General features: G+C 37.9%; 1 pseudogene; it reads left to right on the top strand.

The window, feature by feature from the left end:
* Nucleotides 1-12,852: 12,852 nt before the first annotated feature.
* On the top strand, nucleotides 12,853-13,677 carry LOC105875739 (small ribosomal subunit protein eS4, X isoform-like; annotated as a pseudogene).
* The last annotated feature ends 482 nt before the right edge of the window (nucleotides 13,678-14,159 follow it).

Here is a 14,159-nt window from a genome sequence, read left to right as displayed (position 1 = left end):
ATTAAAGTTGTAGACACATACTCTATGACTCAGAAATTCCACCCCTACATATACATCCTAGAGAATTTCACCCACCTGTACTGCAGGAAATGTGTATGAAAATATTCATAGCAGTATTTTTTACAACAATAACAAAAATAAAAACCTCTAACAATTCTAATGTTCAACATGGGAAAACCAGTAATACATTGGAGCATATTCATGAAAAGAATCAGTAACAAAGTAACAAAGAAAATGAATAAAGAGCTATGTGTATCCACATCGGTGAATCTCACAGACATGTTGAACAAAAATGTAAGTTGAAGAATATATATGAAGCTTTTCATATAATATTTAAAACCATTCAAAGCAGCACAGTACACTGTTTTCTGATATTTATATATATGCATAAGGTATAAATAAATATGTGAGAAAGAAGCATCGCATTCAGGATAATGGTTACGCGTAGGACAGAGGTTCTGCATAGGACAGAGGTAAGGTGATCAGGGAGGACTATAGAAGGGAAATCTGAGTTGTCAATCTTTTATTTTTTAAGTCAAATAGCAGGTGTATTAATAGTTGTTATATTTTTCTTCAGACTTTTCTGTGTCTTAAAAATTGTACACTAAGTTTGATAGCTTGAAAGACATAAGACTTAACATAGAAGGGAAAAGGTTAACACTAAAAATGGCATTCCAGGGGCAGAAGTACACCTGCCTACAGGCTAACAGTCATCCACAGAGACCCAGGCCCAAAAGGCTGCCAAGAAATACACAGGTGGAGGGCAGATTGGAAGTGAGTAGACCAAACAGAGCAGATGGCCCTTTGCCCGCGTTCTTACTATGCATCCCCTCCTGGGCTGACACCTTCTGGCAACTCTTGCGGCAAAGTTAGTGTTCTCTGTTTTGGAAGGTAAAATTTGTGTCAAATGTCAGCCGCTCCTTGGTTCCCATCATGTTTAAGTGAAAGTCTCACCCAGAAGATTCCAGAAGGGTGACGACATTTCTATGTGATTCCTATACAGAAGATTTTTAAAAGCCATAAACCACATAAATATTTCTTATATGATCTCTTGCTTTTCTGTCTCATGGTAAAGAAAAAAAAAACAGGCCCTAACATCTGGAAACTGATCTGACACTTGCAGCCAGGCCTCAGTGATGTCTGAAGCTGGCCTGTGGCTCGCGGTTAGAGCATGTTATTCTCCTGTTGTGCATAAACAATCTCACAGAACACCAATATCAGACACGCTTATTCAGAGTCTATGATACACTGAAATGAAACTTTATAACTTTGTCTAACCACAGATAAATACAAGGTCACCCTACATCCCACAAAATACCAAACATGCCCCTCTCATGGCTAATATGAGTGACTGCTGCTTCTTTACCAACTATAGCTTTACTTTTGTTTGAGTCCCATAGATAACACTGAGAAACCCAACCATGGTATCGTTCTGCTTTTGGGCAGCACCCAATATAGATCCAACTCCTTAGATCCTCCTACAATCACCCAGCCAAAAGCCCAAATCTCACACCACGTTCTTTCTAACACCCTCTTATGGAGAAGCCCCATGGTTCCTTAGGATGAGTGTTCTCCCTCTCTACAATGAGTAGTAAAACCAACCTATTCAACTGCAGGTGTGTTCCTGATGGTCTTTGGCTGGAGGGTATTGACTTGCTATGTCTGTCTACAAGGAAAGCCAATTACAACTGAACCGTGAGTGAAATCGCATCTCTCAAGTCCTTCAAATAGTTGTATGGCTGCCACATTGTAGTATGGACAAGTTTATAGGAACCTGAAATACAAAGTGCTACCCCACATCATAACTATAAGTAATAGTCTACAGTTACACTCAATTTTCTTCTCTTTGGTCATGAACATGACATATAATTGTTTCTACTTGCTTTTGTTTTGCATCTGAGAAGAATACAAAAACTAGTTTTTTGTTGGGGAGGAGAAGATGTCACTTGTACAAACTCACTCTGCTAGAAAGTGGCATGCAAACTGGTATTCAACCCCAACACTGTCTAAATCCAGAGCTCACATTTCATCACTCTGCCATCTTGAAGATGACTGGTAATTGCAATGCAGAAAAAGAGGAAGGATCGTCCAGCTAGAAAACAGCATGTGCAAAAACACAGAGAAGAGACATCACCTCTGGGTTCACAGCATGGCAAGCACTGAGTGAGGCCCAAAAGTAATATAGTGGAGGTAGGTGTTGAGAGGGATGGTGTACGCAAGCGGAATGGTTTGGGAAGGTCAGGCAGGGTCACATGTGTTAGGTGATAATAACTTAGAACCTCATTTTATAGCCAATAGAAGTTTTATGCCACGGGTAGACTCAAGAATATGAGACAATCACAACTTTATTTTTATCTTATTTATTTTTAATTGAAACATAATAACTGTACATATTTATGGAGTAAGTAGTGATATTTTGATACATACAATGTAGTGGTCAAATCAGAGTAATTAGCATATTCACCACCTCAAACATTTATCATTTCTATGTGTTGGGAATATTTAAAATGCTCTCTTCTAGCTATTTGAAAATATATAATAAATTACTAGTTATAGTCACTGTATAGTGCTATAGAACACTACAGCTTATTCCTCCTACCTAGCTATAATTTGGTATCCTTTAACCAACCTCTCCTTATACCCTCTCCCTACCGCCTTCCCAGCTTCTAGTAACCACTATTCTACTCTTTACTTCTATGACATAATTGTTTTTAAGCTTCTACATTATGAGTGAGAACATGCACTATTTATCTTTCTGTTCCTGGCTTATTTCACTGAACATAATATCCTCCAGGCTCATCCATGTTGCTGTGAATGACAAGATTTCTTGTAAAGTTTCAGCTACTTTTTCATTAAATAGGTTTTTTACACCTTTTCCTGTCCTCATCTCTTCTCCTTCTTGAAATCCCATATGGTGCTCCGTAAGTCCTGTAGGCTTTCTTCATTCTTTTTTATTTTTACCTACTTGAGTTATTTCAAAAGACTTGTCTTCACGTTTATAAATTCTTTCTTCTGCATGGTCAAGTCTGTTGAATCAAGTCTATGGGTCCCGTGGAATCATCTGGGTGGGGTGTGTTGGCTCTGGTTGGTTCTAGGTGGACACAGTAGTGTCTGTGTAGTTTCTTCAGCTGTAAGCCACATTAATGACATTTACAAGTGCCTCTGTGGCCTTGGCTATGGGAATTAGTGGCAGTGGTGGCATGATTTTGCCAGAAGTGGTTTAGCCAAGATATTTTACAGGCTGAGGGTGTGCACGTGCCTGCAGTGGGTTGACTAGTTCAGGAAATGGCTTGGCAAAGTCAGTGCTACCGGGCTGATGAACAGGCCGGGGAAATGGGTACACAGTGTGGGTTGGTCTTTGAGGGCCTGGATCACCAGGGTAAGGGCCGGCCTCCAGACCGCTTCTCCAGCCAGGTGTATGGGCCGTGCTGACTTGGCTGGCTCAGGGGAGGGTCCACCCAAGGCAGGTCTGCCAGGCTGGTTCTCTGGCTGGAGGTGTTGGCACACACTGCTTGGCCAGCTTGGGAGCCGATCTTCTGGAAGCCGGCCTGCTGGGCTATTTCTCTGGCTGAGGGCACAAATGCACAGCTGCTTGACTGTGTCCCAGGAGCAGGGCCACAGGTCTGTTTCTTTGGCCAAGGGTGTGGGCCTGGGGCTGCTCAGCTAGCTCAGAGGCATGTCCTCCGGGCTGTTCCTCTAGTGGGAGGCATGGGCGTGTGGGGCTACTTAGCAGGGTTTGGGGCATGTCTCCTGGGGGCAGGTCCACCAAACTGTTTCTCAGGCTTGGGGCTGGGCCTGCAGCATCATATTTTTAAATGATAATTATGAGCATGGTGAAAAATGGATTAAAGAGGGGACAGATGTGACAGCCTATGGAAAGCGTATTTTATGAAACATATCAAAAAATTACTACCATACAGAGGAAATTTTTCTATATTTGTCTCTTCACATCCAGGTAAAACAGCTTTGTTATTATCTCAAGACCCATGAGTTTTAAACAGCCACAGTAAGCTTTTCATAGCTCATAGGAAGTATTAATGCAGCTCAGTTAAATTATGACTTCTAATTAGGGTTTAATTAGAATGAGAAAGCAGCTTGTTTAGAACATGGCTTTCTATGGCTAGTTACAATGCTTCATATGCATCTTTGTTAAAGATTTTTAAGACCATTTACATACTAAATTAAGGAAGACAGTGATTCTGAATATATTCTGCAAAACCTGTGGGTTTCATGAGCCACCACTAGGAAATATTAGAGGGAAATATCATAGGAGAATCTCTGAATTTGTATGTATGCTTCCTTTTCCAAATCCTGTTTAAAGATTACACCCAAAAGAACAAGGTGATGGGTAATAGAATTGAATCCTCCATGTCAACATTGATCAAACAGCAGGGACGGAACTGAATGGAATTTTGAAAAAACATGTCTGGGTTTAGGAGGGAAGAGTATAGACAAAGGTTTTGATAGATTAGCTATAAGTGGGGTGAATAATGTTATATTTATCACAGAAAGTGACCGAACACCTTGAAGCTAGTCTCCCCAACCAGAGAACACACAATCAGAACAAGGGTTGCAACACAGCCTCATGGAATGCTTGGTTTATTTATGTGGCCCAAAATAATATCTTAAAATAATCATTTTCTGTACTTCCTTGTATATGATGGTCCCTATTCTGGTGGGTGAGGAGAATCCACCTTGTCCTTAGAAGAATTAAATTTCTTATATGAAGAAAAGCAAGAGAATTGATAAATGTTGTTTTTCGTTTTTTTTTACTTCTAAAATAGGTTTTTAAAACTATTAAGAGATGCAACAGTACTGAAAGCCAAAACTTTCGAATCACAAGAGATGGGCTTTGTTGAAAGAAGAAAAGGCTTTTGAGAATCAAAGGTAAAACTTTGAAAGAGCCAGGGCATAACCATAGATTGGAAAGATAGTGGAAGACATAGACTACCCTAAATGGAAGTGACCTGGGCTGGGAGAGCTGGAGTAAGCTTGGAAGAGATTGGTAGGACAATAAAGACAGTGGCCTCATGGAGAGGAGCAAATGTGGTAGCCTGTTGGAAAGAGATGTATTAAATAAAACATGCATAAAATATACCCATTGAAAAGGTTATAAATGATTGTGATTTTATGTGTTCAAAAATATGTTACTATTTTAACCAAACTAGAATGTACAAAATGTGTTTTAGAGAATATGCCAGAGTCACTATGATATTTGAAGACCCAGAAGAGACAAAGCTGAAGGGTGTGCTCTCGATTCAGCCATAAGAGTCACCTGAGCAGCCAACTCAGTTGGAATTTGGCCACGTGGAGCAGAGGTCCACAGCACCCTCACAGCTTGCCCCCCTTGCATGGCCCCTCTCCCCATGCTGATGATGTTATAACGAGCTTTGGACAGAGGGGCATCTGAATAGAGGAAAGAGAATGAAACCACAGGGAAAGAGATTAGCTGGTCTTTCAAAGGGAAACCCCGAGACTGATTGCCGAGGTCACCTTGGACACAGAGTTGTCTGTCATTACTCCTTCTGACATGGTCACAAGCAGGACAAATAAATGTGTAGTTATGAATTCATGTTGCATTCTTTATCTGCTGTTTGTCTTACTGCTTAGAAAGACATTCTAGAGGTGAGATCACACATTATTGTTATCACCTATCATCACCATGAATTTGTTTTTTTTTTTAATGGACATTTAAACACATACCAAGTAAAAAGAAATAAAAGGCAATCTTTTAAATTAAACAAAACATAGTTTTATTTAAAAAACTTTAATATTATATTAAAATATTATACTTATTTTCCACCTTTTGCCTCTCATTAGTAAGAAGGTTGTCTTACAACCCCTGCCCTTTCCCACCTGCCTGACGCCCGATGAATGTTACTTCCCATATGTATACATTACTGTTGATCAGTTAGTACCAATTTAATGGTGAGTACACGTGGTGCTTGTTTTTCCATTCTTGTGATACTTCACTTAGAAGAATGGGCTCCTTCCTTCTTTGGAGAATGCATTTAATAATGTATATTCATTTCCTTTTAAGATTTTTTACTCTTCTCTGAATGATTCATCTGCCAGATTCCAGGTAAAGAACTGTAGTAAATTCTTACAATTGTACGTTGTCTTAGCATCCATTTTGAATCTAGGTTTGACTTTCTGATACCAGAAGCAAGGCTTAGCCACCTTTGACACAGTGTCCCGTTCTCTGCCTCCTCCCAGTTGCTCAATGTGACCAATCCAAATATTTGCCTTGTATAAACACCTCCTGGTGGCCACCTCCCTATGAGACATATAGATACAACCTACTGGACTCACACCACTGACCTCATACCTTGCAGGGACTCCTCAGATATGCCATAGTGACCACTCTCAGTCACAGAGTGACCCATGGAATTCTTGTCTGCTTGCACTCAACCTGCCAATTAGAACTTCCTGTGGGAAATGTGCTTGAGTAACATCCTATACCCAAATAAAGTCCTTGGCCCTTTGATCCTCCACCCCCTTACTCCCCGTTGACTAGACTTCTCACCAGTTGTCATTGGCACCTCCTCTTCCCTCGTGGACCTGTAAGTAATAAACTGGGTCTGGTATTCCACGTGCTTTTGTGATGTTGCCTTGTCTGTCTTACCCAACAGACATGCCCAGACCTAACTTTCCACCAGGTCAAGGCTCTCCTAGAGGGTGGCTATCTTGGCAGGAATAAACCAGACACAGGTCACACAAAAGCCACAAGGGTATGTGCCAGCATAAACAATGTTCCTGTGAGAGGAACACCAAGTCACAGGTTGGATACTTAGACATTAGGCCATCCACCAGGATAAAGAATTATCTCAGGAAATGTACATTGTAAACATCCCCAACCAAATTTCCCTGTTAGAACAGGACTAGAGTTTACAGCAACTCTCCAGAGAAAGAACTCAAGGCCAAATTATAGAGAAATTCTCAGTGGAGAAAATGGGGAGATGGGTGTGAGCTGGCAATCTCTAGTCTCCGCTTTGCCTATTATCTCCTTTATTTTCTCACTAAATCTTTTAGTGTCCTAGGGAAAAGAGTAGAGTTAGGGGCAGGGAGAAGGAGGAGCACAGAAGATAATAGTTAAAAACTTAGGCTCTGAAGTCACTCACTGGATTCAAATCCCAGTGCTGCCACCTGCTAGTTCTTTGACCTTGAGCTAGTACTTTAAATTCTGTGTGTCATTGTTTTTTCATTTGTGAAACAAGGATGGCAATAATTCCTTTTATAGGTTGTTATGAAAATTAAATGAATTAACTAAACCCAGAACAGTTCCTGCCACATAGTAATTGTTCAACAAAGGTTAACATTGTTATTAGTGCCCCATATGCTTTCTGTTGTGATATGCAACTGCTTCTTTCTTTTCCTTGGGTGCTTCTAGATCACGCTAAGCACCTACCTTAATTGGGAGGATTGGTTAGAGACTATAGAAATAGCATAACAAGGGGTATCTTTCAATTGTAGTTCTTTAATTTTCTGCATTTTTAAAAAATAAGTCTCTACAGGGATATGACTGCTCCATTCCCCTAGCTGCAGTCAGAGGATCCATAGCTTCTCCTTTAAGGACTACAGTGCTTACTTTGGGAGAAATCTGCATCTTGCAGAAAGTCAAGAGTACCTCTTAACTCTTGGCAAGCTCTCTCTTCTCAGTGGAGATATCACATATTTAGCCAGAATGCTTCACAGTCTGAGGTTATATTAATAGCAGACATCATTTCTAGGGTCACTGCAGATGGCGGATTACTCTCTTTCTTTTTTTCCCTGGCTGTTTCTGAGAAGTTTTAAGAAAATAGGGGAAATAAATATGACTTAATTTAAGATTCCTATTCAGAAATCTGGAATAGTTTCAATACTTAAAAATGATCTGAAAGAACTTGCCCATAAAATGGTCCAGGCTGAAGCCTAATCAATGGTGAATACTTGATATCAAGTATAAAATTCAGTATGGCCTTAGAGTACATACACTTCCTACTTAATAAGATTTTTTTATTAGCTGATATTTTCAAAATAATCCATTCCACTGGGATTTTCCTTATTAGTATTTTGTTCTTTAAATTGATTTAATGTTTCTGGTTATATCCTCTCATTTCAAATGCTCTAATATGTATGTGTGGCGTGTGTGGCTTCCTTCCCCCATTTGCATTGCCAGGATTTAGGCTATTTATTGGTCTTTTCAAAAAGCCCATTCAGGGCTTTATTTAATCTTCTGTTTTTATCATTGTTTATTTCAATTTCTATTTTCCATAGCTTAATTTTTAATTTTTCTAGACTTGTGAATAGAATGTATAGTTTACTTTTCATTCTTTCTTGTTAACAATAAAACCATTTGCAGCTAATCACTTTGCTCTGAATATAACTTGATGATACTGGGTTGTCATTCTTATTTGCCTAAACATTTTCATAACATTGAATTATTCTGTGGTTTAAAAAGACTATAAGCATGCTTAAATATTCTCATTTTTACTTATAGCTTAGCTTCATTTTTGGCAATTATAAATAACTATATAATATTTTATTAAAAGCACTATTTTCTCGATATAATAACAGCACATATTATAAGTTTAAGGCATAGCACATGTTATAAAAACTTGAAAATTTCATAAAAGCTAAAGGTTTACTTTCTACTAAGTATATAGAATATGTCTCTTAATCAGTATTCCCCAGCCTTTTATGGATTTAAGTTATAATATCATTTTTATTTTTATAACACCATGTTTTTATTAATTACCAGAGAAAAATATTACTATCTGCTTAGCATCAATTACCTGTAATACTAATTGTGCTAGTTGACAAACAGAGTTAAGCAGGGGCTAATGTAAACACTTTTTTTTTCATTGCCTTGAGATGGTCTGGTGTTTAATTTTATTTTAAAAAGTCTTTTTTGTTTGCAGATCATGCAAAATTTACTGATAGGTTATTAATTACATAAGGGTATATATGACACCATGCATTATTTTGTAGGCAAAAAATTTGGCTGTGTCCTCCATAAAAACTTTGTGGAAAAGATGGTGAAATGCTGATAAGCAAGCCTGGGCAAAGACAAGACTCCACTGGCAATATCCAGTGTCAATTTGGAAGGTGTGAGAAGAAAATTGACATTTTCCAGGAACAGTGCTAGAAACTTTACATATGCTTGTCAATACCCAAGCCTGTGACTAAACAAAGGACTTTATATAGAAATAACTAAAAACACGTATATTCAAACTGTTTCTTTCTCCTCTCAGCAGTAGCTGAGATTCATTTTGAATATATGCAAATGGCTGTTATGAAAAATATCAAACTTAGATCAGGCCATGTGCTAAATTCCATACATGTAATATCTCATTTAATCTTCAAGATAACACTATGATTATTGTTTTGTCAATGTCTTAGACTGAACTTATGAATAGCTACTCCCCCTGAAAATGCTTAGAAATTCTGGATAAAATAAAACAAAAAAAAATTTTAAATATAATACTAAGGGAGCTAGAAAAAAAGTAAAAACCTTAGGAATCAGGGACTAAAAGGGTGATAAGCACACAAGTTGATACTTTCATGGTGAGGGTTGGCATGAGTGGTGTACAGCTGAGTACAGAACCCAGGAGATCTCTAATTGTGAGAAGTTTAGATCTTAATCTCTATGCAGAGAGATTAGACCTGTGTGAGGTCAGGAATGGGAATGTAAATCCCAGTATAAAGGCAGAAGTCTTAAAGTACTATGCCCTCACAGAATGAGGAGGTAGATATAATCTACCTACTTTCATTGAGAGACAGCAATCTTTTCTCTATCTTGAATTCTTGGTGAGTAAAAAAAAAATCCATCAATTTATATCCTCTGCTATTTCCTTTCTTAGTGTTTCATAGTTCTCCCTATAGAGGTCTTTCACCTCTTTAATTAAATATATCCCTAGGTATTTTATTTTCTTTGTTGCTATTGTGAAAGGTATTAAGTCTTTGATTTGGTTCTCGCTTTGACTGTTGTTGGCAAGTATGAATGCTACTGATTTGCTTACATTGATTTTGTAACTGAGACTTCGCTGAATTTGTTTATCAATGCCAGTAGTCTATTGGCAGAATCTTTGGGGTTTTCTAGATATAAGATTATATTGTCAGCAAAGAGCGAAGATAGTTTGATCTCTTCTGCCCCCATTTGGATACCATTGATTTCCTTCTCTTGTCTAATTGCTCTGGCTGGGACTTCCAGCTTTATGTTGAATAAAAGTTGTGATAGAGGGCAACATTGTCTGGTTCCAGTTCTAAGTGGGAATGTTTTCAATTTTTCTCTATTCAGTATAATGTTGGCTGTGGATTTGTTGTATATGACTTTTATCATTTTTAGGTAAGCCCCATCTATGCCTATGTCATTAAGTGTTCTTATCATAAAAGAGTCTTGAATTTTGTTGAATGCTTTTTCTGTGTCTATTGAGAGGATCATGTAGTCTTTGTTTTTACTTCTTTTTATGTGGTAATTACAGTTATAGATTTGAATATGTTGAACCATCCCTGCATCTCTGGGATGAAGCCCACTTGGTTGTGATGGATTATTTTTTTTGATGAGCAGCTGAATTCAATTTGTTAGGATTTTATTGAGGATTTTTGCATCAATATTTACAAAAGATATTGGTCTGTAGTTTTCTTTTTTTGTTGAGTCCTTTCATGGTTTTGGTATCAGGGCAATGTTGGCTTTATAAAATGTGTTGGGGAGAATTCCTTCCTTCCTGATGTTGTGGAATAATTTCTGTAGGATAGGCACCAGTTTTTGTATGTCTGGTAGAATTCAGGTGTGAAACCATCTGGTTCAGTACTTTTTATTTAGGAAGGTTTTTTATTGCTGCTTCAATTTAGGTACTTGATATTGGTCTGTTCAGGAATTCTAGCTCTTCCTGATTGAGCCTAGAGAGGCTGTGTGTTTCTAAGAATTTATCCATTTTCTCCACATTTGCAAGTTTATGTGCAAAGACAATTTTGCTCATAGATTGGCAGAATCAACATTGTTAAAATGTCTATGCTACCCAAAGTGATCTACAGATTCGATGCAATCCTTATTAAAATAACAACATCATTTTTTGCAGATCCAGAAAAAATAATTCTACACTTCTTAAGAAACTAGAGAAGACCCATATAGCTAAAGCTACTTTAAGCAAAAAGAACAAATTGGGAAGCATCAATTTATCAGACTTAAAGCTGTTCTACAAGAGTATAGTAACCAAAACAGCATAGGACTGGCACAAGAACAAAGACATAGACCAATGGAAAAAGACTAAGAACCCAGATATAAAACCATCCTTATATAGCCATATGATATTTGACAAAGCAGACAAAAACATACACTGGGGAAAACAATTTCTATTCAATAAATCGCAATAGGAAAATTGGATAGCTACATGTAGAAGACTGAAACAGGATCCACACCTCTCACTGCTCAAAAAAATCAACTCATGATGCATAACACACTTAACCCTAAGGCATGAAACCATAAGAATTCTATAAGAAAACACTGGAAAAACTCTTATAGACATCAGCCTAGGCAAAGAATTTATTATGAAGATCCCAAAAGCAACCACAGCAGCAACAGACATAAATAAATGGGACCTGATCAAACTAAAAAGCTTCTGCACAGCCAAAGAAACTATCACTAGAGCAAATAGACAACCTACAGAATGGGAGAAAATATTTGCATGCTATACATCTGATAAAGGGCTAATAACTAGAATCTATATAGAAGTCAAGAAAATCAACAAGAAAAAAATCAAACAAACCCATTAAAAAGTGGGAAAAGGACACAAACAGAAAAATTTTAAAAGAAGATATACTAATGGCCAATAAACATATAAAAAAAAGTTCATCATCTCTAATCATCAGAAAAATGTATATCAAAACCATAATGAGATATCACTTAACTCCAAGGAGAATGGCTTTTATCAAAAAGTTCCAAACAACAAATGGATGAAGAGAAATAGGAACATTCATACATTGCTGGTGGGACTGAAAACTAGTACAATCTCTCTGGAAAGTAATATGGAGAGACCTTAAAGAACTAAAACCAGAACTACCATTTGATCCAGCAATCCCACTACTGGGAATCTACCCAAAGGAAAAAAGACATTCTGTAAAAAATATATATATATACTTGAATGTTTACAGCAACACAATTCACAATTGCAAAGTTGTGGAAACAACCTAGGTGCCCATAAATACATGAGTGGATTAACAAAATGTAGTCTAGTTATACCGTGGAGTGCTACTCAGCCATAAAAAGCAATGGTGAACTAATACCTCTTGAAATACCCTTGATGGAGCTGAAGCCCATTCTCCAAAATGAAATATCACAAGAATGGAAAAACAAGCACCACATGTACTCGCCATCAAAGTGGTACTACTTGATCAATATTTATGTGCACATGGAAGTAATATTCGAGAGTCAAGCAGGTGGGAAGGCAGAGAAGGGGATGGGCATAATCACACTTAATGGGTGAGGTGTGCACTGGGCACACAAGTAGCTTTGACTCAGCCAGTGCAAAGGCAATATAAGTAAGCTAAATGTTTGTACTCTCATAATACTTTGAAAAAAAATCCAATGAGAAATCAAAATTCCCAAGTTTACATAATCAGAAATTTGGAGTTCAGTTAACAGTGTCCTTGAGTAATGAGAATTTAAGCTAATACCATTGAAGTATCTGGCAGAAAAACTAAAAAATTTCACTGAACCAATGTCACATGAAATTCCTACCAGAGAAAAAAATGACATACAGAATTCCCAACCAAAGATTACAAAATGTGCTAGAAAATAATGAGCAGACAGAATAAGATTAGTAGAGCACCTAAAAAGACAAATAATCTGCTCTTTCCGTGCTTAGCGCAGCCATGGCCCGCGGTCCCTAGAAGCATCTGAAGCGTGTAGCAGCTCCAAAGCATTGGATGCTGGATAAGCTGACCAGTGTTTTTGCTCCTCGTCCATCCACCGGTCCCCACAAGCTGAGAGAGTGTCTCCCACTCATCATTTTCCTAAGAAACAGGCTTAAGTATGCCCTGACAGGAGATGAAGTGAAGAAGATCTGCATGCAGCACTTCATTAAAATCAATGGCAAGGTCCGAACTGATATAACCTACCCTGCTGGATTTATGGGTGTCATCAGCATTGACAAGACTGGAGAGAATTTCCGTCTGATTTATGACACCAAGGGTCGCTTTGCTGTTCATCGTATCACACCTGAGGAGGCCAAGTACAAGTTGTGCAAAGTGAGAAAAATCTTTGTGGGCACAAAAGGAATCCCTCATCTGGTGACTCATGATGCTCGTACCATCCGCTATCCTGATCCACTCATCAAAGTGAATGACACCATTCAGATTGATTTGGAAACTGGCAAGATTACTGATTTCATCAAGTTTGACACTGGTAACCTGTGTATGGTGACTGGAGGCGCTAACTTGGGAAGAATTGGTGTGATCACCAACAGAGAAAGACATCCCGGGTCTTTTGATGTGGTTCACGTGAAAGATGCCAATGGCAGCAGCTTTGCCACTCACCTCTCCAACATTTTCGTTATTGGCAAAGGAAACAAACCATGGATTTCTCTTCCTCGAGGAAAAGGTATCCGCCTCACCATTGCTGAAGAGAGGGATAAGAGACTGGCAGCCAAACAGAGCAGTGGGTGAAATGGTCTCCGTGTAACATAATAACATGTTAAAAAGTTATTTGTACTTAATTAAAGATATTACAGTGTGATTCAAAAAAAAAAAAAAAGACAAATAATCTGAACAAGCTTAGAAAATAATTTATATTCCTAAAGAGATAAAATAAAGACTGGAAAACAAAGAATAAGAAACCACAAAAAATATCACTTCTCAGCCATTTGACTAAGATCAAGTGAAGTAACCATAAAAATATAGAGAAAATTGAGGAAAAATAGAACTTCTGGAAATAAAAACAGTAGTCATTGATAATTAAAATCCAGTGGCTTGAAAAAACAAACAAATTCAATAAAGTCAATAGGATGATAAACTAACAAAGACAGAGCCAAGGAAATAACCCAAGATGCAGCACTGAGTGACAAAGTGATAGGAATGTAAGAATGATTAAAAGATACAGAGAACAAGAGAAGGACCAACATATGTCTATTAGGAGTATTAGGAAGTGAGAATGAGGGAGAGCAATATTCAGAGAGCTAAGG

Source organism: Microcebus murinus, chromosome 14 (assembly GCF_040939455.1).
Source record: "Microcebus murinus isolate Inina chromosome 14, M.murinus_Inina_mat1.0, whole genome shotgun sequence".
NCBI lineage: Eukaryota > Metazoa > Chordata > Mammalia > Primates > Cheirogaleidae > Microcebus > Microcebus murinus.
The sequence above is the reverse complement of the archived record's forward strand: the minus strand, read 5'-3'. Positions and strand labels throughout refer to the sequence as shown.